General features: G+C 44.7%; 1 protein-coding gene across 1 annotated transcript in view; it reads left to right on the top strand.

Annotated features, from left to right (window-relative positions):
• LOC137526098 (BAI1-associated protein 3-like) overlaps positions 1-26,116 on the top strand; it is a 279,756-nt gene that overhangs the window by 208,831 nt on the left and 44,809 nt on the right. The window lies entirely within an intron of this gene.

Genomic DNA, 26,116 nt, shown 5'->3' with positions numbered 1-26,116 from the left:
TATAAGGACACAATCTGGGGAGATGGGGATGCTCTGGCTCAACAACTGGACACTGATGCGAAATGCATGCAGACTCATGCGGCTGTTTGAGGCGGTGACCAACCTGGTGAGTCGCAGTGAAAGCACCATCAGCGACTTGATCCCCTACGCTTACTTCCTGGAGCGTGCCGTGCGTAGAGTGGTGGATTAAGCTGTGGAGGAGCATGAAGAGGGACAGTTGTGGGAGATATTTACATCGGAATCAGGTGTTTCCTCAACACTTGAATGGATGGCAGACTTGCCCTCCATAGCAGATTCTTAAAGGATTTAAAGTTGTTTCATCTCATATACAGCAGGGCCTCGAAAGTCCTCCTGTATTGTGGTGGTGGTAACTTCCTTGGAAGTGTGGTGGTGTTAACCGTTTCTTAGGCTCCCACTCCGGACCGGAATCGAACCAGGATTCCCCGACCATTACCCGTGGTCACTCGCAACGGCAGACTTGCCCTCCATAACAGATTCTCGTTACAGGCAGTGAACAGCCAGCAGAAAAGTATTTTAAAAAATAGTTGTAAGCTTTAACTATGTTAGAGAAAGAACAATTGAAAGTTGATAAGGCAGTCAGACTTTACCTGACATCACTGAGTGAGGAAGCGAAATCTGGCCATGATGCGCACCAGTCCAACACAGCTGTCACTACGCAAACAGCTGTTTGTGGTGCGTTACGCAGTGAGTTTGGTGTGTCAGTGTGAAGCAGTACTCTAATTACATTCCCTGATTGATGTATACACATGCAAGATGTTTTAAAGCACTTTAGGCCTGCAGTTTAGCATTCAATGTGATTTCTGCCCTTAAAACGCTGCTTTGCGTCCAATCCGGATTTTTCCCCGGGACTTTTGGCGTCTATCCCACTCCGCTATGCCCCCCTCCAGGTGTTAGAACCCTTGAAACATCTTTTCCATCACTTTTGTGGCCAGCATAAATGTTTCTAGTTTTCAAAGTTTGCCTCCCCATTGAAGTCTATTGCGGTTCGCGAAAGTTCGCGCGAACCAAACTTTTGCGGTAGGTTCGCCATCTCTAGTAGCAAGCTGAAATAGACAGGGGGGGCAAAATTAAAAACTTAGAACAAGTTGAGGGTCAACAGTCAAACCGCAACGCCCCCACCATACTGTGAATGTTGCAATAGCTGGCACATTGCAGTGGGGCAAGCCACGTTACAGAGTGGCCGTTATGTTGCACCGCAATGCCCTACTACGAACGGTGTCTAAGGCTAGGTTCACAGTGGTGTGGCATAATGGCCGCTTTGTAACACGACTTACCACACTTCAATGTACCACCTGCGCGACATTCAAAGTGAGGTGGGGGTGTTGCGGTATAACGGCTTGTGGCATCTTAAAGGAATACTATCAATACCCAAGTGTTCTAAAATGACAATGTACAAATAATGTCTAAGTAGCTGTGTAAACATTTTCCTACTTTTAATGTTAAATATCAGAGGCAAAAGCTGTAATTTATTGAGGGTAGGATTTAGCTATATTGGGACAAATCAATTGCAGAAGGGGTGTCTGCTTCAATGCACAGCCAGAGTTGCATATCAGACTACAGAAAGAAAATATCAAACATATCAAACTCTGAAAGCAAAAACAGTATGAAAAGCTGTGACAATTAGTTACATTTCCTCTGCTCTCTTCAGACACTTCTGTCAGAAACACAGGACACAGGAGCTGCAGCTGTTGGGAGCTCTCTCTCTCTGTCACACACAGAGCTACACATAGAGTTAACTGATGAAGTGTGAGGGGAATTTCCCCTCTCCTCAGTTTTGGCGTAAGGTTAGGTATAGTTACAGTACAATATATGTAATATATACAATTTATTACATTATGTGTATTTACACAAAGGGGGGGGGGGTCTAGGTGTGAGGGGTATGAATAAGGAGAGATATCTGTGACCCTAAAGTTAGGTATAATTGTAGTAAAATACCTGTAAAACCTACCATTCTAGTACTATGCTTAATACAAGTGTAAATATCGTTTTTGCTATAGACGCTATTTGACGTTTCATTTCAGAATTCGTTTACTGTTATAGACGGTATTTTGCCATTACATTTCCGTTTATTTAACCTATTTAGCACTAAATTATCGTTTATAACCTCTTAAACTAAAAAGATGGTTTTGCATTCAAACTTACAATTTCGGCTATACCCCGTGCCCTTTTTTCCATGCGCCCTTTTTTGATACACGCATCTGAGGCACCCTCCAAGCCACAATGACATAGATAAACTGACTTGTTTGCAGCCCTGCTGAGCACGATCGGGTGCGCTTCAGAGCGCACCCCTCAGGACTGTCAGCTGCCTTACTAATTGGCGAAAGGGAACAAGTTCCCTTATAGCCAATTAGTTCACCCCCCTCCCATGAATGATCCCTGCAGTAGTCAACTGCAGCGACCCTTCATCTGTCCCCCTCCGTGCATAAATAGTTAAAAAAAATCCTCTAGCGAACAGCCTCACTCACCTTACCTCGTTCCTGCGACTATCCTGAAGCCCGAGCCTCCGATCCCCGCTCTGCAGTCAGCCCCGCTATGCCGAATATCCGGTCCCAGCTTGGTGACGTCATCAAGCCGGGACTGGATATTCGGCATAGCGGGGCTGACTGCAGAGCAGGGATCGGAGGCTCGGGCTTCAGGATAGTCACAGTATTGAGGTAAGGTGAGTTAGGCTGCTTGCTGGATGATTTTTTAAAACTATTTATTATTGGAGGGGGCTGCCTGATTGGGGGGGGGGGGGCATCTAGCTATCGATCCTGGGGGAGGGGAGGGGGTATTTAAAAGGGGGGGATGTTAAGATCACTGGGGGACATCTGGCTAACTGAGGGGGGGGGAGTGTCTATTAGTAGGGCACATCTGGTTACCCTGGGGGGGGATAATCTAATACCGGGGGCACATTTGGCTATGATGGGGGGGCCGGTGCTAATCCTGGGGCATATCCGGCTAAAACGGGGGAATGCTGATTCCAGGGGCACATCTGGCTATAATTAGGGGCACTATTTTTAGGGACGCATCTGACAATCTATGCTGGGGGTGGCAAATGCAGGGGACACATCTGACTATACTGGGGGAGCTTATATTGTGGACATATCTGACTATCCTGGGGGGGGGGGGGGGGGGCTGATACTGGCACACATCTGGCTATCTATTCTGGGGGACATAATACTAGTGGCATGGTTTTTATGGCAGTAGCACATTTTATTTTTAAGCTGGAACCGATAAAAACTGAGAAATCATGCATTTTTATTTTTTTTCCTATTTTTTTCCCATTAAAATGAATAGAAAACAACTATTTTCTTAGTAAAAAATACACCCCAATGAAAGCTTAGTTTGCCTTGAAAAAATGGTATATAGATCACTTAAGTGTGATGAGTAGGGATAAAGTTATTTCTGATTAACTAGGGTCATGGCTGAAACATCAAAACGGCTCTGGTCCATAAGGGGGAAACAAGGTCTGGTTGCAAAGTGGTTAATCAAGTTCAAGGATAGCAGGAAAGGTATCCAGAAACCAGCAGTGAAAATGAGTTTATTTTAATTGTTTCAAAAAATACAAAAGTGTAAAGGTACATGACAATTTTTTCAATACTATATATACTGTATATCCATCCATTCGTAACAATGATAAGCCCATTCAAAAATAGTGAAATATAAATTCTCTTAGATATTCTTTTCAGGCAACAATGTTGACTTGTTTTGGGTCACTGGGACCCTTCTTCGTGTCTTAAAATTACAGTATACATCTGTTCAGGAGGTTAGTTAAATGGAAGAGCTTGAAGAGGACAGATCTTCTTCCACAGACTCTTTGCACAATCTGGTGGAACTCTTACCTTCTTCTCAGTCCCTACGCTACACTCTCCACCCTGTGTGGTGGGCCTCCATGCAGAATGTATATGTTTTACCAGCATATGGTCACAACCAGGCCTTATGCTGGGAATATATGGTTCGTTTCTGGCCATCAATTCTCCTCTCAATTGTTTTTGCCGCTCGATTCTGCAGTCAATTCTCTTATCTTCCGCTTGTTTTTCTTATCTTTTTCCATTCATTTCTATCAGGAATCAAGTGGTGAAGGGATCGAAAGGGAGATTGGACATGTCGGAAATTATCTATGGAACCATCTAATCACTTCAAACCGTCTATTCCCAGCATTAAGAGCACAAAGTATTGGGACTGAATGCGTCAAGGTCAAAGTACCACCAGAACCCCACTAGGCAAGATAAGGGCAAGAAGGATAATCAGGCAGTTCAGGTTTGCAACAAGAAATAACAGAAGGAAACACAGTATCAATCCATTATGTAAGAGTAGTCCAACAAGCCAGGGTCATATGCGGGAGGTCAGAAGTAGAGAGATGTCACGAACCTCCGATTTTCGGTTCGCGAACACCATTCACGAACTTTCGCGGGAGGTTTGGTTCGCGCGAACTTTTGCGAACCGCAATAGACTTCAATGGAAAGGCGAACTTAAAAATTTTGAAAAATTTCTTCTGACTGGAAAAATGATAGAAAATATGTTTCAAGGGGTCTAATACCTGGAGGAAGACATGGTTGAGTAAAATACACATCAAAAATCCCAGAAAAAATTCTGTATTTGATACAAAGCAGTGTTTTAAGGTCAGAAATTTCATTGAATGTTCAATTGCAGGCCTACACTGCTTTATGACATCAGGAGTCTCTCCCTCCTCCCTCTCTCTCTCCCTCCTCCAGGAGGGAGGAGGGTCTCATCTTCCAGGGAATTGTAGTATTTCAAAAGCCAGCTTACATACCGTGGCTGGGAATTGAACCCAGGCTGGGCTGGGAATTGAACCCAGGTCGCAGTGTGTGGTAGGTAACTCACTTAAAGAGACTCTGAAGCGAGAATAAATCTCGCTTCAGAGCTCATAGTTAGCAGGGGCATGTGTGCCCCTGCTAAACCGCCGCTATCGCGCCGCTAAACAGGGGTCCCTTCACCCCCAAACCCACCCCCGCAAGACTTGGTCGTACACTTGGTCGCTCCTGGAGGCAGGGCTAACGGGTGCAGCCCTGCCTCCAGTCGCGTCTATCAGCGGAGCATCGCCGCCTCTCCCCCGCCCCTCTCAGTGAAGGAAGACTGAGAGGGGCGGGGAGAGGCGGAGATACGGGCTGACAGACAAGCGTGGGGCAGGGCTGCGGCGGTTAGCCCTGCCCCAACCAGGAAGCGCTCCCCCGCTGCACCGAGGGGATTTGGGGGTGAAGGGACCCCCGTTTAGTGGCGCAATAGCGGCGTTTTAGCAGGGGCACACATGCCCCTGCTATCTATGAGGTCTGAAGCGAGATTTATTCTTGCTTCAGACTTTCTTTAACCACTATACCACCAACAACACTACATGCTGAAGCCTAGCATGTACCATTATGATCAATCCAAGAGAAAAATTAGCTTGCTTAACGATTTGTACATGTCAAAAGCCAACTAACATTGGGTAGGAATTGAACCCAGGCTGGGCTGGGAATTAAACCCAGGTCTCAGTGTGAGGTAGGTAACTGACTTAACCACTGTACCACCAACACTACATGCTGTAGCCAGCCTAGCATGTACCATTATGATCAATCCAAGAGAAAAATTAGCTTGCTTAACGATTTGTAGCATGTCAAAAGCCAACTCACATTGGCTGGGAATCGAACCCAGGACTCAGTGTGTGGTAGCTAACTGACTTAACCACTATACCACCAACACTACATGCTGAAGCCAGCCTAGCATGTACCATTATGATCAATCCAAGAGATTGTAATTAGCGCTATTGCGGACCGCAACGCGTACAAAAATACGCGTTGCCGCATATGTATGCGTTCGTAATGCGGCAACGCGTATTTTTGTAGGCAATAGCGCTAATTACAGTCGGGAATGCGGAAAAAGCTACGTCTGGCCAGTCCTGACGGGCCTGTTGGCAAAAACGAAACTAGCTGGCAGCGGGGGACCAGAGGATTAGTGAGTGGCTGCGAGGGCACAGGACTGCTGCAGGGGGCTGGTAGAAGTCCCAGGTGAGTAAAACTCATTTTTTTTCTGCCTAGCTACCACACACTGAGTCCTGGGTTCGATTCCCAGCCAATGTGAGTTGGCTTTTGACATGCTACAAATCGTTAAGCAAGCTAATTTTTCTCTTGGATTGATCATAATGGTACATGCTAGGCTGGCTTCAGCATGTAGTGTTGGTGGTATAGTGGTTAAGTCCGTTACCTACCACACACTAAGACCTGGGTTTAATTCCCAGCCCAGCCTGGGTTCAATTCCCAGCCAATGTGAGTTGGCTTTTGACATGCTACAAATCGTTAAGCAAGCTAATTTTTCTCTAGGATTGATCATAATGGTACATGCTAGGCTGGCTTCAGCATGTAGTGTTGTTGGCGGTATAGCGGTTAAGTCAGTTGCCTACCACACACTGAGACCTTGGTACAATTCCCAGCCCAGCCTGGGTTCAATTTCCAGCCATGGTATGTAAGCTGGCTTTTGAAAAACTACAATTGGGGGCGTGGCTTGGCACCGCTCTGAGATGGCTGCTTGCTAAGAGAGCTCCGTCCGTGCACCCACCAAATCCTGGTTTCCAGCCAAATCCCAACGATGAAAGAGGACAAAAAGACTACCGGGACCTCTAAGAACCCGGGGGACTACACAACCCGACCACCGAAAAACGTTCCGGAGATGTTTAGAGCGCAGAAGAGCGGAAACACAGGGCGCTCCTCTCCCATTATGGCGGCAACTTCACCCAGCCCTTCAGAAGACTCTTCTTCAGGCACAACCCGGGGACAAAAAGACTCCAAGGTACTTGAGAAGCTAAATAACATGCCGACAGTGGCAATCATGAAAGAGATAGCTGCGGACATAAAAGAATCATTCGCCTCCGCCATAGCAGACCTCAGAGAAGATGTGACGCAGATTCACTCTAGACTGTCCTCTCTAGAGAAGGAGGGAAAAGACACTCGCACACAAGTAAGCGACTTACAGACCAAATCAGAAAAGCAAGATAATAGGATGTTTGAATTTCAGCAAAAACTGGAGGACTTAGATAACAGAGGACGTCGCAACAACATCAGGATAAGGGGCATTCCAGAGGTGGTATCCCAAGAATCCCTCCTAGAGGCGGTAATCGCCATCTTTAACCAACTCCTAGAAAGGCCCAAAGACAGCCCCATAGCAATTGAAAGAGCGCACCGTGCACTCCGCCCAAAGGGACGAGAAGAAGGCCCTCCGCGCGACATAATCTGCTGCCTATCGAGCTTCTCGCTGAAAGAAGAAATCATGAGGAAAGCTAGACAGCAAGATGAGATCCACTTTAAGGATGTCACCATCCAGCTTTATCAGGATCTGTCGATTATCACCTTGCAGACTAGGAGAGCACTGAAGCCTTTACTACAGATCCTAAGAGAAAACGGCATTGTTTATCGCTGGCGCTTTCCCTTCTGCCTACAAGCAACGAAGGGCTCGATCACTGCTAACCTGAGGCACCCCTTAGACCTGGAATACTTCTGCAGGGCATTCCATATCCCTACGGTTGAACTCCCAGACTGGCAACACCTCACAAACGGAGACGGACCCCCGACCCTGACAGCGGCCGACCGTATAGGATCCGCAAGGAGACGTGACCGCGCTTTGAGTAACTCCAGTGACCAACAACAGGCCCGTAGGAGACGCTTCAGTCAAGTCTCTGAACCCGCTGAAGATGACTTACAGGAGGACAATACAAGGTCTGCATCTGAGGAGAGTGACGCTGATCAAGGCCCAGACCCACAAGACAACGCTGATGGGTGACTTTTTCCTCTTTTCCATCCCAGTACCCTGGTGAACCTTTAGACCATCTCTTGGCTTTATTTGCCTATTTAACTCCCGAGTAGACTCACTAGGCCAATGTTCACTTAATTCTTTTAGCACCATACCCTGCATAACAGATATGACAGTTAAATAGTCTTTTTGTTCTCCCCCCGTATACTTACCATCCCAGGATAGCAGAACTGGGTTATCCATAAAGAACCAAACAATGTTATACCTACCTTGCTCAAGGCGCAAACTACATTATACTTGTTATACTACTACGCACCCCCTGTTTATATGTGTGCCACAACGTTATAAACTTAAAGGTTCAAAGGTTAATTTAGTTTATAGTTCTACGTAGTTGGGTTAATTATTGGATATATACTAATCATCTGTCTAAGCTTTAATAAGGTACTTTCTTCCTTTCAGGGCGCGTACTTTCTCATTTGGTGCCAATAGTAAACTTGGGAGATGATCAGACCAGCAACTACGGATGACCTCAATATTAAGAGCTCCCTATTCCTGGCTCTGCTAGACCCTGGGTTCCCCGGGAATAAAACTACCTAAGGCGCACCTCTCATACGCACCCTGAAACCAGGAAACCGTGGTGGGTCGACACAGGATAATTCCTCGAGCTCCATTGACTCGATTCTTGTCGTCTTAACCCCCACACAGTGTATACAACTGCACTGACACTCAATCGGTTAACTTACTAGACAGGTCACTAGCTGATCTGTCTACACCGTAATTGCTTCTAATCACAGTTAAAGCACATAAGATTCTTCTGGCATTTAATTCACGCTAACTTGTGCTTGTGCTCATGTTAACTATCTCTCCTTCTTCCTTCATTTCCATTTTCATTCTTTGTTCTATCCCTCTTCTCTCTTTCTCCTCCAGTAGTGAAGAGGCGGTCAAGTGGAGTGGCAGCTTAATAGATCTCTACACAATGTCCTTACAAAAGGACTCAGTCCTTTGGACAGTAACATCCCACAATGTCAATGGGCTTAATACTCCTGAAAGGCGTTCAGCTCTTTTGCATCTTCTCCAAAGCCAAGACATCATGGTCGCTATGATTCAGGAAACACATTTCTCCAACCGACATACACCCTATTTAAGGGATAAAAACTATACCAGGAGCTACCACTCCACTTCTCCAGCAGGTAAAACCAGAGGAGTATCTATCATTCTACATAAAAGGTGTGAACTACAGGTAAAAGACCACCTAGCAGACCCTGAGGGTAGATTTATATTTGCCAACTGCACACTAGGTAACAGAGATATCACTCTAGCCTCGGTCTATGCGCCCAATGACAAACAAGAGTCTTTCCTAACTACTACTGCTAACAAACTACTTGACTACGCTAAAGGCATGATCATTTGGGGAGATGATTTGAATATACCTCTGCACCCGCCAATTGACACCTCAAATGGCAAAACCCAACTCCCCTACAAAATGATAAAAAGGGTTAAAGACAAGCTACATGATCTCTCCTTGGTGGATGTCTGGAGGACTCTGAATCCCCAGGGCAAAGACTTTACATATTACTCTGCCCCACACGGGAAATATTCGCGCATTGATCACTTGCAAATTACTCAACTTGACATAGAATATGTTGCAAAAGCGTATATAGGCTCTATAGCCTTCTCTGATCACGCACCAGTGTTTCTAAAGCTTAAAATCCCCTTTCTAAAAACTTCCCAATTTAACTGGAAACTAAACCCAGAGCTTTTGGAAGATTTGGAGTCCTCCAGGGAGATCACTAGGATTTTATCAGATTACATGAAACATAACTTAACATGCGAAGCTTCGCCCCTGGCCATTTGGGAAGCCCATAAAGTGGTTGTAAGGGGAGAACTTATTAAGCTGGGAGCGCGAAAGAAAAGAGAAAAATACCTTCGAGTACAGACCCTACTAAAAGAAATTGCGCAATTAGAACAAGCTCACCAAAAGAACTCTAGGGAAGACACCCTTGCCACCCTCCACCACAAGAGACAAGACCTCAAACAGGTTTTAGAGAGGAAAGCACAATCCTCTATCCTCCAATCAGAAAAAGCCTTCTATGAATGGGATAACAAAATAGGCACCTTCTTAGCAAGAAAACTTAAACGAAGGAGGGCTAGACAACTAATATCAATAATTACCAACTCCAAAGGTCAGAACCATATCACTACCCCGGCAATCTTAGAAGCCTTTCGCAATTACTACCTGGGCCTATATAACCTTCACTCAGCTAGTAAAGATACACCTCCACAAGCAGATAAAAATAGGCTGATCCAGGAATACCTACAAAAATACGGATTCAGCCCGTTAAAAACGGATGTGGTGAAAGAATTAGAACTCCCAATAGACCAAGGGGAATTCCTGAGCATTGTTAAAAATCTAAAATCAGGAAAGAGCCCAGGGCCTGATGGGCTGACCGCCCAATATTACAAGCTCTTTGCCAAGGCCTTGGCACCTTGCTTCACTAAGGCCTTCAATAGTGTATCAGACCAAACTGTGCCCTCAGTGCAGCTTTTAGAAGCTCATGTGACGGTAATTCATAAGGAAGGAAAAGATTCTACTCTCTGTAACAATTACAGACCAATCTCGCTTCTCAATTGCGATATCAAGATATTTGCCAAGGCCTTGGCAAACAGAATCACACCACTCCTTCCACAGCTCACCCATCAAGACCAGGTCGGATTTGTCCCTGGAAGGGAAGGCAGGGACAACACGGCAAAAGCTATTGGGATTCAGTACTGGCTCGCTCGGCATCGGTCGGAGGGCTTTTTGCTGTCGACCGATGCCGAGAAGGCATTTGATAGGGTCTCCTGGAACTACATTAAGGCGGTACTTGCTAATCTAGGATTAGGCACGCAGCTCACCTCCTGGATTAATTTGCTCTATAATAATCCATCGGCAAAAGTAAAGGCGAACCTCTCTCTCTCAAAGTCCTTCCCTATCTCAAACGGCACTAGGCAGGGGTGCCCCCTATCCCCTTTAATTTATATACTCTGCTTGGAGCCCTTTCTAAATCAGGTTAGATCAAATGCTGACATTCAAGGTATCAAGATTGGTCGGGATGAATATAAAATAGCAGCTTTTGCTGACGATATGTTATTTTTTCTGTCAAACCCCTTAACCACTCTCCCGAACCTGATACAAGCCCTTCACAGTTTTGGTCTAATCTCCAATCTAAAAATCAACTACGACAAATCCTTTGCACTCAACATTACCCTTAAAGCAGAAACAGTGACGATTTGTAGAGAAAGATTCCCCTTTAAATGGGAGACAAAAGCAATCCCATACCTGGGTATCAAACTACCTGCGAACCTAGATGATCTCTTTGACCTCAACTATGGCCCTCTTAGAGATAAAATTCAAAAAGAATTAACAGACTGGAACAAGCTCAAAGGCCTATCTTGGTTTGGGAGGATGGCATCTATTAAGATGACAATCCTTCCACAACTCTTATACTTTTTTCAGACGGTCCCTGTCCACCTACCTCCAACCTTCCTGAAAAAACTGCAAACTTCACTCAACCAATTCATATGGGGATATAAAAAAGTAAGGCTTAACAACAGTACTCTTTCTCTACCCTTAGATAAAGGTGGCTCAGGCCTCCCGAACCTAAGACTTTATCACCTTGCTTCACATCTAGTACGAATTATTGACTGGACATCCTCATTAGGCCAGAAAGATTGGGTTAAGATAGAGCAGGAGATTATAGGCACTCAAATAGGGGGCTTCCCATGGGTACCATCCAGTCCCACTAGAGGTAGTAAACTAGACCACCCTCTCATAGTAACAACAAAACAAGCCTTCTTGACATGCTGCAAAAAATATAAAATCTCCCTTTTAAACGGGCCTATGACCCCACTGATAGGACATCCTCTCTTTACACCAGGTAATGATTCAGCTTACCTTAGAACCTGGGCAAAGGTAGAACTCCCCAGGGTACACCAATTTATGGCATCCGGAAAACTTAAAACCCGGGACATCATAGCACACCCTACTTCAGATCAACCCCTGCCTTATTGGACGTTTTTCCAGATCCGCCACTTCTTAGAGACACCTGTTCTTAAGCAGGGAGCAACCAGCAATCTCACACAATTTGACCAAAGATGTGAATCTAAAACTGTGAAGCGTCATATGCTCTCATGGAACTACAATCTTTTGCAATACGCCCAATCTCCACTTACTCCTATTTTCAGGAAAAAGTGGGATAAACTCCTAGGTTCACCATTATCAGAAGATCAATGGCTCACTATATACTCCAACACACATAAATCCTCAAGGAACACAAGAATTAGGGAACAGAACTACAAATTTCTCACCCTATGGTACAGGACCCCGGAAATTTTAAGCAAATTTATGCCCAACTTACCTAATACTTGCTGGCGTTGTGAAAAAGGCCCTGGCAACTTGCTCCATTTGATGTTTGACTGTCCTCTAATAAAGAGATTCTGGAAAGACGTCCACAGGCTTACCCAACAAATCTCGAGTTGCAATATGCCTTACAGCCCAGATGTTTTTCTTCTACACAACTCAACCTATTCCCCTGCCCAGTATAAGAAATCTATAGTCCCTCACATGATCTCAGCGGCCAGAGCAACTATACCAGCACTCTGGAAAACAAAACTTGTCCCTACCCTGAAACAGTGGTTTTCGAGAATCGAAAAGGTGAGAGAGTTGGAAGAACAGATCTTTATAGCCCAGGAACAAATTGACAAAATCTCTAAAATATGGGCTTGTTGGTACGAGTTCAAAGATTCTGTCGAGTACAAAGGTATAATGTCATAACCTGACCCCAATCCCAGAGCCTTATCTCTAGAATACCTGTCGTCGCAGTTAAAATGCCACACTCCACTCTCCACCTCATAGCTTTCCACACACCTACCTAAGCACTACTTTCCTCTGCTCTCCTTTTCTCTTCCTCCCTTTCCTTTCCTCTCTCCTCTTATCTCTACCTACTCTTTTCTCCTTTTTCTCCTCTTCTCCTCGGCGTTGCACTCTAACTCTAGTAGCTCATTCTAAAAGAGGAGTGATACCTTAACTAATAAAAATGGAATTTGTAAACAATCTCACCTGAATGGCTAACAAACTGTGTTATAAATAATTTTCTTGCTCTACCATGTACACGGTTATAACCTGTTTGCAAATCTCATTCAATAAAATATATTGGAAAAGAAAAACTACAATTCCCTGGGAGATGATACAGGAAGAGGAGGGAGAGAGAAAGAGAGAGAGAGAGAGAACACAAAAGGTCAGGCCAGGCCATGCCTGGTTGGGCTTGAACCACCAACCTTGCAGTTAACAGCCAAATGCACTAACCAATTGTGCCACACAGACTGTGTACCACAAAGACTGTGCATGCAGTTGCTATTGAATGATTTTATGGGGATGTATGTGTGTCTTTTGGAGGGAGGAAGTAAGTAAGAGGATTAGTGACTGGCTGCGAGGGCACAGGACTGCTGCAGGGGGCTGGTAGAAGCCCCAGGTGAGTAAAACTCATTTTTTTTCTGACTTAAGGTTCACTTTAACGATTTGTAGCATCTCAAAAGCCAACTCACATTGGCTGGGAATTGAACTCAGGCTGGGCTGGGAATTGAACCCAGGTCTCAGTGTGTGGTAGGTACTACAATTCCCTGGAAGATGAGACCCTCCTCCCTCCAGGAGGAGGGAGAGAGGGAGTAATATAAGGAATAACAATCAGCTGGAAATAAACCTACAAGACCCTAACTAAAATCTCTCTAGCAGAGCCTGTCAGCAGCTGTCCCTTAACTAATTACTGTAGGCAGACGAGTGAGTAAAACGACAGGAAAACCTTGCCTTTTATAAGGGGGGGGGGGGAGGGCTCCAAGAGTGAGTGTAGTGTGATTGGTGACAATGTGCCTGCTGACTGTGATGTAGAGGGTCAAAGTTCTGCTCAATGGAGTATCATGGGGGCGAATCGAACTTCCGCAAAAGTTCGCCGGCGAACGTGAACCACCTAAAGTTCGCCTGGAACCGTTCGCGGGCGAACCGTTCGGGACATCTCTAGTCAGAAGTATCTAAAGGGCTAACCAAGAACAGGTTGAGGCACTTGCACATTTCTTTCCTCATCTCTGCTTTTTCCCTTCCAACTCTTTTTTTTTTTCTCCACTTGCTATGGCAAAAAGACCCCCAACACCCCTTTTAAACTACATGTTCTGATGTCACCTGTGTGCTTTTGATCATGTGCAGGAGAAGTACCCAGAACTCATCTGCAGCCCACCAGGCAGTCCCTGAAGCATCCAGTCCCCATTGTGCTGAAAATTTCCATGACAGATACAGCTGCCTGAGGACATGTTTTGTCTTTTTATATGTGTTTTAATATATAAAAAAAATGTAAAAAAAATAATATTTCCTCAACAATACATTTTCTGGGCTGTCAGTGAAACAGAAAAAAAATGAGTTGGAAACCCTAATTTGCACACAAGTACGTCAGGTTACAGGTCCACTTTAAAGTGAATCTAAAGGCAGCCATATTTATTTATTTTGAAACAATACCAGATGCCTGGCAGTCCTGCTGAGCTCTTTGGCTGCAGTAGTGTTTGAATCACACATCTGAAACAATCTAGTCCGACTTCAGTCAGAAACATGTGATCTGCATGCTTGTTCAGGGTCTATGGCTAAAAGTATTAGAGGCAGAGAATTAGCAGGACATGCAGGCAGTTGGTATTGTTTAAAAGAAAAATATGTCAGCCTCCATATCCCTCTCACTTTAGGTTCCTTTTTAACATAATTACTGCTCTAAATCAGGGAATGCATTTGCTATTCAAACAATTCAAGAATCAGAACTACAGTATATCTTTAATAAATAAAAGGAGGAGAGTTATCAGCCTCAGCGGACAATTTTTTATATACACGGTATATATACATTTTTTAGGACAGTGCTAGCATTTATTTAACATCGTGGAGGGATCAGCTATAGGACAATAGTTCTATTTTTAGTCTCTTGCCTTACTGACCTCCGAGCTTTCTTTCCTATACTCACCCAGCAGTCTTCCAACAGAAGCGTCAACATTGTTCCTTTTGCTAAAGCCCAGTAATTCAATATAGGCATTTTTCACGGCCAATAAAGGTCAGGGTAAATGATGGCGACAATGGTATCATAGCAACAGTGTGTCAGTTCAACAACATTATTAAGAAAAAAAGAAAAAGAACATGAAGAAAATAGGGATAACCTTCACCTTATGTCGGCATGAGATTTACATTGCTGCATGAACTGTGACCAAAAATGATTTCTTGTCATGCAAAGTGGAGAATGAGGACTAATATGATGGGCACTGGCTGCTGTGCGGTCATATCAGGTGTGCTGTTCCCCCCTATCCCGGCATACTATAGCTCTAAATATAGCAGCCAGCAGATACTAAACAGACTGCACAGATGTTATAGCTTTCTGCCAGACAAAGCTTTTGTAGTGAAAAATCCAGATATGAAAATGTTATGACCTGAAGCAGCCTTTCTGAAAGCTTTTAAGCGGACCTGAATTCAGAACTTGCTCTCTGCTCTGATAGATACGCAACAGCTTAATAACCTTTAAAGAAAAAACATTTCTTTGTTACAGCTGATACAAATCATGCAATAAATCTGCTGTGTATCTTCTTCCTGCTTTCATGGAAGCAGACATATTGTTGGCATCCTGCACTTTCAAACTAGCCTCTCTGCCGTGGCAGTCAGCTGACACGGGAGATCTAATTACAACTTGTGATTAGGCACAGATGAGGGGAAAGTAGACAGGCAAAACTAACTAAATACATACAGGGTGCATTTCTCTGTTTTCCTTCCGTCCTTTGCAAGAGTTCAGGTCCGCTTTAACAGCTGGCTTTGTGGGTGTGGTTGAACTGAAATAAACTTAAAAAAAATAAGAGTTTTACTTACTTACCTGGGGCTTCTGCCAGCCCCCTTTTTGTTCCACCAGACTTTAGAACTTGCTAGTTTTATATGGTTCTTTCTACATATATAAAGAAGTTTACTGTAGGCAAAATAGATTACCACAAAAAGGACTTCAAGGTTTTTTCCTTTTTGCTAAAGTTTACTCCCAAATATACTGCTACCGCTTCTGCCAGCCCCCTGCAGCCAACCTGTGCCCGTGCCGTCCTGGACCGATCCTCCGTTCCCCCGCTCACGGCTCACTTCTAAGTCGACCTCCACTGCGCCCTGGCCACGTATATCCTAGTACGTGTTCCCATAGCCAGGAGAGTCTTGCGCAGGCGCAGTACAAGACAATGTCTACTGTAGTACACATCCGGCTAAGGGAGCATGAACGAGGACACGCGTGGCCAAGGCCATGCAGGCACAATGCACTCAAACTGCGCGAAGTGAAAGTGAGCTGCTGCGGGGTACTGGAGCATCGGTGAGTGGCTGCGAGGGAACAGATCGGCTGCAGGGGGCTGGCAGAAGTGAAACTCTTATTTTTTTAGTTTATTTCAGTTCCGTTTGAAGTGAGAAGAATATGGAGGCTGCCATGTTTATTTCCTTTTAAATAATACCAATCAATGAAATTAGTTATATATTACAAGTTCTGCCACTGACTGGCAGTACAAAAGTAAGCATGTTGTTGTGTCAATAGATGGACTTTAAAAAGATCATACAGTCGATCACCGTAATGTGCAAGCCTGTATCCAGAATTTTCTTTCATGTGGATTTGCGGATCCCCCTTCACCCCCAACCCCCATTGTACTTTCTGTAGGAGTCCACAATTTTAGAGGATGATTTAATCCCAACCCCCCTTCAGAGCTGACTGTACTGCTCCTCTCCACTCTCTCCAGACTTCAAGCTGTTCAGATGCTGCTCTATGTCCTTTGGGCCACATCTTCCTCAACAGATGAACTTATCTGAAGCGTGTTTGCTCTTTTCAGGGGTGGGGGAGGGGGAATCTAAGGCAAGATCTCATACTACTCCCTATTAGGGATAGTCGGAACAGCAGAGTTCCAAATTCGTTGAAATTCGGTGTTCAGCAGGCAAATACCGAATTTTGTGTTCTGATTTTCGTGTTCTGAAGACAATTTCTATTGAAGTCAATGCAGGGTTGCCGACCTGGTTTCTAATAGTTCAATGAGAAAAAGACCAAAAAATCTGGACACCACAAATTTTGGACAGGCAGGGGGTGGAGTCAGATGCACATTTTTAAGGAGAGTTTTGAGTGGTGCTAAACTGTGGGTATTATTATTTTGAATATTTTTAGTATTTATTTCTTCAGCGGTACTTTTACTGAGTACACATTCATGTCACGGACTGTCCTCAGAGAAGCTCACACTCTAACTAAGCTGCAGATAAGAAGTGGACAAGGTATGGTGAAACATACAGTCAGGTCCAATATTTGGGCAGAGACAACTTTTTTCTAAATTTGGTTCTGTACATTACCACAATAAATTTTAAATGAAACAACGCAGATGCAGTTGAAGTGCAGATTTTCAGCTTTAATTCAGTGGGGTGAACAAAATGATTGTATAAAAATTTGAGGCAACTAAAGCATTTTTAACACAATCAGCCATCTTGTTGATGTCACTATTTGCCAAAAATTCTTGTTTGAGAAGTCAATTTTCGCATTCCCAGCTTCTGAAAAACGAATGCCGTCTATCGCCATTTATCTCCGTGCAGTGGCGTGGGCCCCTTAGCACTGGATCATTTCTGAGGGTACTTGCATGGGATTATCCAGAGTTAAGGCAAGTATTAATGGTTCATTTATTAGATTAGACCTGTCCTCACTCAGGAATAAGATGTCGCTCTCTGTAGATCGGAAAGAAGGGGGTAGGTCACCCCTCCACCAAGGGTGGATACAGTATCGTAGTAAGAGAACAGAGGCGCCAGCAGGATAAAAAGTAATAACATCTCTAAAATGTTGCTGGGAGGCAGTGGTGGGCTTGCCTCCAGAAAGCAGACATGAAAGACTGTGAATTTATACAAACAAATTTATTATAGGTACCCCAAAACATGCAATGCGTTTCGCAGGCACAGCCAGCTTCATCAGGCAATAAAGTAGGGGACAAACCAGATCTCGCCAATAGCACGTATAGTGCCTCTGTGAAGCGGGCTGTGCCTGCGAAATGCGTTGCATCTGTTGGGGTACCTATAATAAATGTGTTTATATAAATTCAGACAGTCTTTCATGTCTGCTTTCCAGAGGTAAGTCCACCACTGCCTCCCAGCAACTTTTTAGAGATTTTATTACTTTTTATCCTGCTGGCGCCTCTGTTCTCTTACTACAATTTAAGACTGCATGGGTGACAGGGTTAAAGAGGATTGGGAGTGGGCTGTCAATTTTAATGAAATGTATGCAACTTGTATTCAGAACTCAGAATGCAGTAGTGTACTGCAGCAAAGTGTCATTTTACCAAGTTTAATAAACATTTTTTTGAAGAAACTTTCAAATACATTTTCTCAAAAATGACATGCCCTTTTCTAATTTTTTTGGGCCATGTTCCTACTAATCTCCCTAACATTATTCATTTGTGGCAAATTTGGTGATGATAGCATGTATGGAGGCTTTCTTATTAACCGCCGAAATCTGTGCTATTGACTTCAATGGCAGAACGGAACATGGTACTTAGAACAAAGCAATTTCTGATGTTTGCCATTTTACTCGGAACTGTTGAAGAGGCCACCGACTATAAGAGCTCCCCCCAATGTGCGACTCCCAGCACCAAGCTTGCTGAGGCACTAAACAGGTTCTACTGTAGGTTCAAGGTAAACCAATCAAACACCAGCCCAGCCCGCATCCACCATCAAAACCCAATTACCCCTGTTGAAAACCCCAACCCATAATGACCTTGCACCCACCACTAACAGTGGACAAGGGGGTGGTTCTACGCAACCTGATTTGAAGGAAAGCTCAGGCTTGGATGGGGTGACAATACAGTGCCCAAAAATCTGCGCTACCCAGCTGGCCCCTGTCCTCTCCACTCTGCTCTCACAATCTCTAAGAGAAGGCAAGGTCCCCTCCTGCTCAAAGAAGTCCACCATAGTCCCAGTCCCGAAGAAACCAGGTACTGAAGACCTCAACGTCTTCAGACCTATCGCACTAACCTGAAATGTCATGAAGCTCTTTGAAAGGGTGGTTCTGTCACACCTGAAACTCACCACCAATAGCCAGACTGGTCCTTTCCAGTTCGCTTACAAAACAAACAGGTCTGTAGATGATGCTATAAATATTAGCCTGGAGTACATTCTGTCCCATGTGGACAAACCAGCCACCTATGCCAGGATCCTCCTTCTCGAACTCAGCTCTGCTTTCAATATTAGCCCCAACATCCTCTACGACAAGCTGATACAACTCAACGTGCATCCCACCCTCTGCACGTGGTTGAAGGACTTCCTTCCCGACAGAACCCAAGTGGTGTAACTCAACACCTTCACTTTTTGTTAACCACCAACGCAGGCAGCTGTGTAGGGTGATCAAAGAGGGACACCCTGAGAGTAAAAACACAGAAAACACGGGAGCCCCAATAGTGTAGTAACTCACAACAAAGAGTAGACAGTGGTACTTGCAAACAAAGTTTGCAGATGGGCAACCAACCACTGAAGGCAGGTAGAGAGCAACAACCCCGACTCCACTCCCATGTTCAGAAGCACTAGACATGGTCGCAATCTTAGCAAAGGATTCCAAGTTGGTTGTAAGCGTGGGAGAACACCTAACCAAAATAGAACACCCATCCCAAAGAAGGTTGGGTAACACAAGGGGGAACACCAAAACAGGCGCTCCCCAAGGATGTGTCCTGTCGCCAATCTTGTTCTCCCTATAACCAAACTCCTGCATCTCACAGAAGGACCCTGTCAAGCATAGGCCTCCTGGACAAGAGCGGCGAACAAGCCTCCCACCAGGAGATTGAAAAGATTTGCCACTGGTGTAAGGACAATAAGCTTGTCCGCAATTCAGCAAAGAACATTGACTTAAGGAACAACCCCCCTGAACTTCCCCCGGTTCCCATTGAGAGCTCTGAGGTCACCAGAGTCCACAGTACCACCATCTTTAGTAACCTAAGGTGGGAGGAAAACGCCTCCAAAATGCAGAATGAGGCTCAACAATGGCTTTAATTCCTGCCCCAACTGAAAAATGTTGGCATGTCTTGCGCCCTTCTGACTCACTTCTACCACTGAGTTGATTCTCTTCTTTTTCCTCCATCATTTTATGGTACGTGGGCACCTCTGCTAGCGACAAGCACAAGCTACAGAGGGCCATCAAAGCCACAGAAAAGATCACAGGGACCCCCCTCCCATCTCTAGATCTCCTGAACTACTTCAGCCTACAGTTCAGGGCAATTAAGATGCAAACGATCCTTCCTACCCCGGCAACCATTATCTCAACCTACTCCCATCAGATTGCCTCTTCAGAACTCCACCAGGACCTTCAGGCACAGAAACTTCTTATTCCCCAAGCTGTCCTGGCCCTCAACTCATAACCACCCCCCCCCCCATATCATATACTTTCCCCATGTAATGTATATTTATGCATCTTTTATGCATTAGTACAATACGGTGTTCACTGTAAATTATTATCATCTTGGCTAATGTATGCCTACCCCCACCCCCCTGTGTATGTGTACCCATGTGTGTGTTTGCCCATGTAAGGTCTGCTGAGCTGTCTATGCCAACAATTCTTTGTGCCATATCGTGTACCTGGTGAATAAAATTTATTCTGATTCTAGGTACTGGAGTTTCTTGGCAGCAGAAGAGTGATGACTTTGCTCACGGAAGCATTGGGTCAGGATAGGAGCTGCCTTCAGAAATATGTTGGCCCCATACTGGGCAAACTTGCTGGGCCCCCTTCACTCTCATCAGCCCCCCCCCCCCACCTCCTTGTGGGGATATGGCAATGCTGGGGTGACACATTGTGGATATGGCTATACTGAGGATTCTGCAATACTTGGGGATAACACCACAGATCATGTGGTAATATTATTGATAGGGTGGTTGGGGATCATTTGTAGCTACAGATCTTTAAAGCAGGAGACCTAACTATCAAAGAAGAGTGGAAGAAGAAAGGGAGGGAGTAGAGGTAGTGGGAACATTCCATATTCCTCCATCAGACAATTCATATGTGGAGGGTTCTCGTTGCCTTGTCACTCTAAGTGCAGCAGTACATTTGAATTGTCTCTTTTTCATCAGGTCAAAATTGTTAATTTTAACCTGAAATTCAAGCTAAAAGTGTATCCCTCTCATGCCACACTTCTGATCAGTGTAGACCTTACTTTTGTGTTGCTTGCATTCAACAAGTTTAACGAGCAATGATTTCAGGGGCACTGGCAGCCAAGCTCACAAATTGGTTCTTTCAAATAGTTGACTAGTTTCAGAGTTAGTGCAATAAGTGACCCATTTGTGAAGTACTTCTGGTAGACCTCTGCTGGTAGTATTGATACAGCAGATCCTGCTTCAATATCAGGGGAAAGCAGCATCAATGGAACCTCAAGTGTTGTACTTCTTGACGATACAGTGCAATGCGGTAGGCCATTGATTCTGCCTTGCCAGCTTCACATGTAGATTTTCCAACCTGTCCTATCAGATTTTTGATCAATGAACTGCTGTATTGAAAGTAATTTGATTGGATATGTTGGGGCAATAGAGGACTGGCAGATTCAATCAAGGTCACCAAATTGACCAGGAGTCAAATGGAAATATCGATACGTGACTTGCCAGCGTAATAGGGTAACCCTTGTTAGCAGATGTAGAACCAACAGGTTCAGTGTACAAAACAATGCATTGTAGCCAGGGCATAAGTCAGAGGCATAAGAGTGCCCCGGGCCCCCAAGCAAAATGATCATGTTTAGAGTAGCTCAAGAAGAGCTGTTATATTTACCTGGTCCACGCTGCATTGGGTCTCCTTTCTCCCAGCAGCCCTATGCTGCCATGATCACATGACATGCATCAGGAGCCAGAGGATGGCAGTATAAAGTGAACAACAGCCAGAAGGAAGAGGAGTGTGGACCAGGTAGATACAGTGTTGGACTGGGAGGTGGAAAAACTGAGGAAATCCACCTGCTGGCTAAGCAGCAGTAACCCTGTGTTATCACTCCCAATACAGACCTGCAGCAAGTCTTCACTGTGAGCAGCAACACCTGATTACTGCTGCTTGGCCAGCAGGTGGATTTCCTCAGCTCTCCCAGCTCCCAGTCCAACGCTGGGTAGATATTACAGATATTTCAGTGCTCCATGCAAGGCATCGGGTGTGGAGAGTTGGAGTTCTTGGTGCCTTACCAGCTGGTGGGGTAGCTCGGCAACAGGATGCAGATTTCAAGCTTGGCAGCAGCTCTGCTGATCTTGTGGGTCTAGAATCAGAGGAGCTCCTTGTCTGAGGGGTTAACAAGATTCCTGCACACAGGCATAGTAGTTTACTTAACCTGCTGAGCGGTCTGGACGAGCTCAGCTCGTCCAACACCGCCAGAGGCTGCCGCTCAGGCCCTGCTGGGCCGATTTCAACCAAATAAAAAGCAGCACACGCAGCCGGCACTTTGCCAGCCGCGTGTGCTGCCTGATCGCCGCTGCAGCGCGGCGATCCGCCGCGTGCAGCGGCGAAAGAGGGTCCCCCCAGCCGCCCGAGCCCATCGTAGCCGGAACAAACAGTTCCGGCCAGCGCTAAGGGCTGGATCGGAGGCGGCTGACGTCAGGACGTCGGCTGACGTCCATGACGTCACTCCGCTCGTCGCCATGGCGACGAGGGAAGCGAAACACGGAGGGCCGCTCATTGCGGCCTTCCGTGTTATCTCTTGCCGCCGGAGGCGATCGGAAGATCGCCTCCGGAGCGCCCTCTAGTGGGCTTTCATGCAGCCAACTTTCAGTTGGCTGCATGAAATAGTTTTTTTTTTATTTAAAAAAAACCCTCCCGCAGCCACCCTGGCGATTTAATCAGAACGCCAGGGTGGTTTTAAAGGACCACTATCGTAAAAAATTGTAAAATTTATGTAAAATATACAAATAAGAAGTATGTTTCTTCCAGAGGAAAATGAGCCATAAATTACTTTTCTCCTATGTTGCTGGTTAACCTCCCTGGCGGTACGCAAATGCAGTGGCTGCGCCCGCGGGATGGACTTTTTTTTTAAATAAAAAATGTGTTCTAGGCTAGCTAACTATGTGCGGCAAGTCCCCCAGCACCTCTCTGACCCCCCCTGATCACCGCCGGCAATTTTTACCCGTCCGCTATCCCACGAGAGCCGCAGCTTCAGCAATGAGCTTCACTGTCACTATGGTGATGATCGGACTTAACGTCATGACGTCATCGACGTTATGACATCATGCGCAGTCCCGATCCTCCCCATAGCGAAGCCTCGAGCTGATTGGGAGGCTGCGCCATCTTGGGATCCCTGGGGGTACGTATACCGGCGGCGATCGGTGGGGACCGGAGGGACTTGCCACACATAGTTAGCTAGCGAAGTGCTAGCTTAACAATATAAACCAGTTTTTTTTTTAACACAGCCATGTGATCCCCTGCGGCGGCTAGCCCAACACTGTCGGGCTTACCGACATGGAGGTTAACATAGGTTTAGAGAGGATCCCGGTCAATTACAAGGTTCTTGTAGCAAATATTTTACTAGCAACTAGAATCGGAATTGCTAGACACTGGAACAATCCAATTAGCCCAAATATTTTAGAAACTAAGCAAATCATTAATCTTAAAGGGGCACTATGGCGAAAAATTGAAAAATTTAAAATATGTGCAAACATATACAAATAAGAAGTACATTTTTTCCAGAGTAAAATGAGCCATAAATTACTTTTCTCCTTTTCTCCTTTGTTGCTGTCACTTACAGTAGGTATTAGAAATATGACAGAACCGACAGTTTTTGGAAAGGTCCATCTCTTCGTGGGGGATTCTCAGCAAGGCGTTTATTCTTTATAAAGATATTCCCTGAAAAGGATTTATACAATGATGCTGGCCAGCATCCCTACACGTTGCACACTTTTTGGCAGTTGAACAAAGCACCTGGCCTTTACTAAATGTTTTTGAAAAAAAAATCCCTGACCCTGAGAATCCCCCATGAGGAGATGGGCTAGTCCAAAACCTGTCAGTTCTGTCAGATTATGCTACCTACTGTAACTTACCGCAACATAGGAGAAAAGTAAATTATAGCTCTGATTCTGGAAGAAACTTACTTTTTTGTGTGTGTTTACATGTATTTTAAAGTTTGTGATTTTAGCGATAGTGGACATTTGGGCACCCCTGTTGATCACGTGACACCCTGAAACCTAGGACTGCCCTAGCAGATTGCTTATGCCCATAAATGGTCCTGGGTTTAGTAGTTCTTCCCCATTTCACATTTAATGTGCGCCACAACCTGTTTTCTGTTTCCCCTATGATATTTTTACAGCGCTGATTCATAAGCCTCTGTGCAGAGGTAATTGAGGAAGAGTTGTACAGCGAAAATAACACATCATTTTGTAATTAATTCTATTGGCCTTGTGCTCTGAATTCTGAGAATTACTGTAATTAGGAGGATGGAAACGGCTGCTCTACCCATGTAAACAGGTAACGCGTGTGTGTGTGTGTGTGTGTGTGTGTGCGTGCGTGCGTGCGTGCGTGTGTGTGTGTGCGCATTAACACAGCTTGTTTATACTTATTATGGCTGCTAAAATGTATGCACACCTTGAAGGGTAAGTCCAGTGGCGTAGCTAAGGAGCTGTGGGCCCTGATGTTAGTTTTACATTGGGGCCCCTCAAACACTCTATACATAACAATTGATACAGACACCAAAACCTGCCAATGAGAATTTCAGTGTCAGAGGTCCAAGTAGGGAATGGTGGACAGTTTGTTAATTATTACCACTATTTAAAGTATCTATAGAAGTCATTATTATGAGCACAGGACCAATAGAGAGCTAATACTGAAGTTGAGAGAGGGCCCCGATGCGGTTGGAACCTCTGCAACCCCTATTGCTAAGCCCTTTGGTAAGTCCACACAAAAATAGCATTGCAGGTAAGGTTTTTTTGAGCTGAGTCTGCCCAGCTAAGCTGCTCTGTTCCAGTCACTCTCTGGTAGCACCAGATGTTTCACAGTTGCTTACTTATGGTACCCATACATGGTACAATAAAAACGTTAGAGTTTCCCTTTTTTTTCAACCAAAATGATCGAATCGAATGAAAGCTGTAAAGAATCTTTTTTTTTTATCAAGAAAAATTAACGATTATCCAGTTTTTATTATAAAATTCCGATCACACGTTGGAAAAATGTTTATATTCGATCTAATGTAATAATCAAACTAAATGATCTAATCGAAAAAAAAAAATGAAAAATTGTACCATGTATGGGCACCTTTAAAAAAAACGAAAAATTGTACCCTTTTTTTTCGATTTGATCATTTAGTTTGATTATTCCATTAAATCGAATACAAAGAATCTTCCAATATGTCTGATCGGATTTTTATAGAAAAAAAATGGGATAATCTTTATTTTATTGATTGAAAAAAAAATATATTTTCAATTTTTATTCGATTTGATAGTTTTATTTGAAAAAACAGGAAGATCAAACGTTTTTTTTGTACCATGTATGGGCACATTTAGGCTGAATTATCACAAATACCATTTGTTTTAAGAAGGCAAATAGATCCCACTACCCTCGTCAACTACCGCCCTGTGTCATTTCTCCCATTCGCATCCAAATTACTTGCACAGTGCTTTCATGTTTCTCACTCTAACTCTGTACAAAATCACCTGCCTTCTGCCTGCTGGAATGGACTTAGGCCCCATTCACACTTAGAAGCGCAAAACGCCGGAAATTTTTGCGGGAGTGATTTTTCCGCGATTTCACATGGGAAAATCACTGGACAGTGCAGCGATTTCTGTTCTGCGCTTCTATAGCACTGAAACGCGATCGCCGGGACATCGCCTTAAAATGGTGCAGGCTACGTGTTTGAGTTTCCCAATGGCAGATTTGCGGCGATTAGCGCAAATCGCCCAAGTAAAAACGGGCCCATAGGGTTTTATTACATTAGCGCTTTCAAAAGCGCTAGCGTTTGAGCCAGCAAAACGCTCAAGTGTGAATGGGGCCTTACTCTCTGAGCACACAGCTGACCCCGCCCACACTCTGCCTCTGGTTCACAGGAGAGAGTAGAGGAAGGAGGTGGGCAAGGTGAGCTGATAGCTTCCTTTGTGCTGGGGAATGGGAAGCACCTTTGTACCGGGGAAGCAGCTTTCACAGTTGGCAGCTCTTTATTTTGTGTACATATTTCTGGGTCTTGTGACTGATATTTCCAAAGGAAATTCCTCTGCAATAATTGCATCAACAATGAGTGTTGTATGAGTAATGACATAGGGGTTTATTCACAAAGCTGGCTTATTTTTCACCTTAAAACGGACCTGAACTTTCCTCTCAGCTCTAAAAGCTACGCAACAGCATAATAACCTTTTAAA

The sequence above is a fragment of the Hyperolius riggenbachi genome, chromosome 7 (genome assembly GCF_040937935.1).
Source record: "Hyperolius riggenbachi isolate aHypRig1 chromosome 7, aHypRig1.pri, whole genome shotgun sequence".
In the NCBI taxonomy this organism is placed as follows: Eukaryota; Metazoa; Chordata; class Amphibia; order Anura; family Hyperoliidae; genus Hyperolius; species Hyperolius riggenbachi.
The sequence above is the reverse complement of the archived record's forward strand: the minus strand, read 5'-3'. Positions and strand labels throughout refer to the sequence as shown.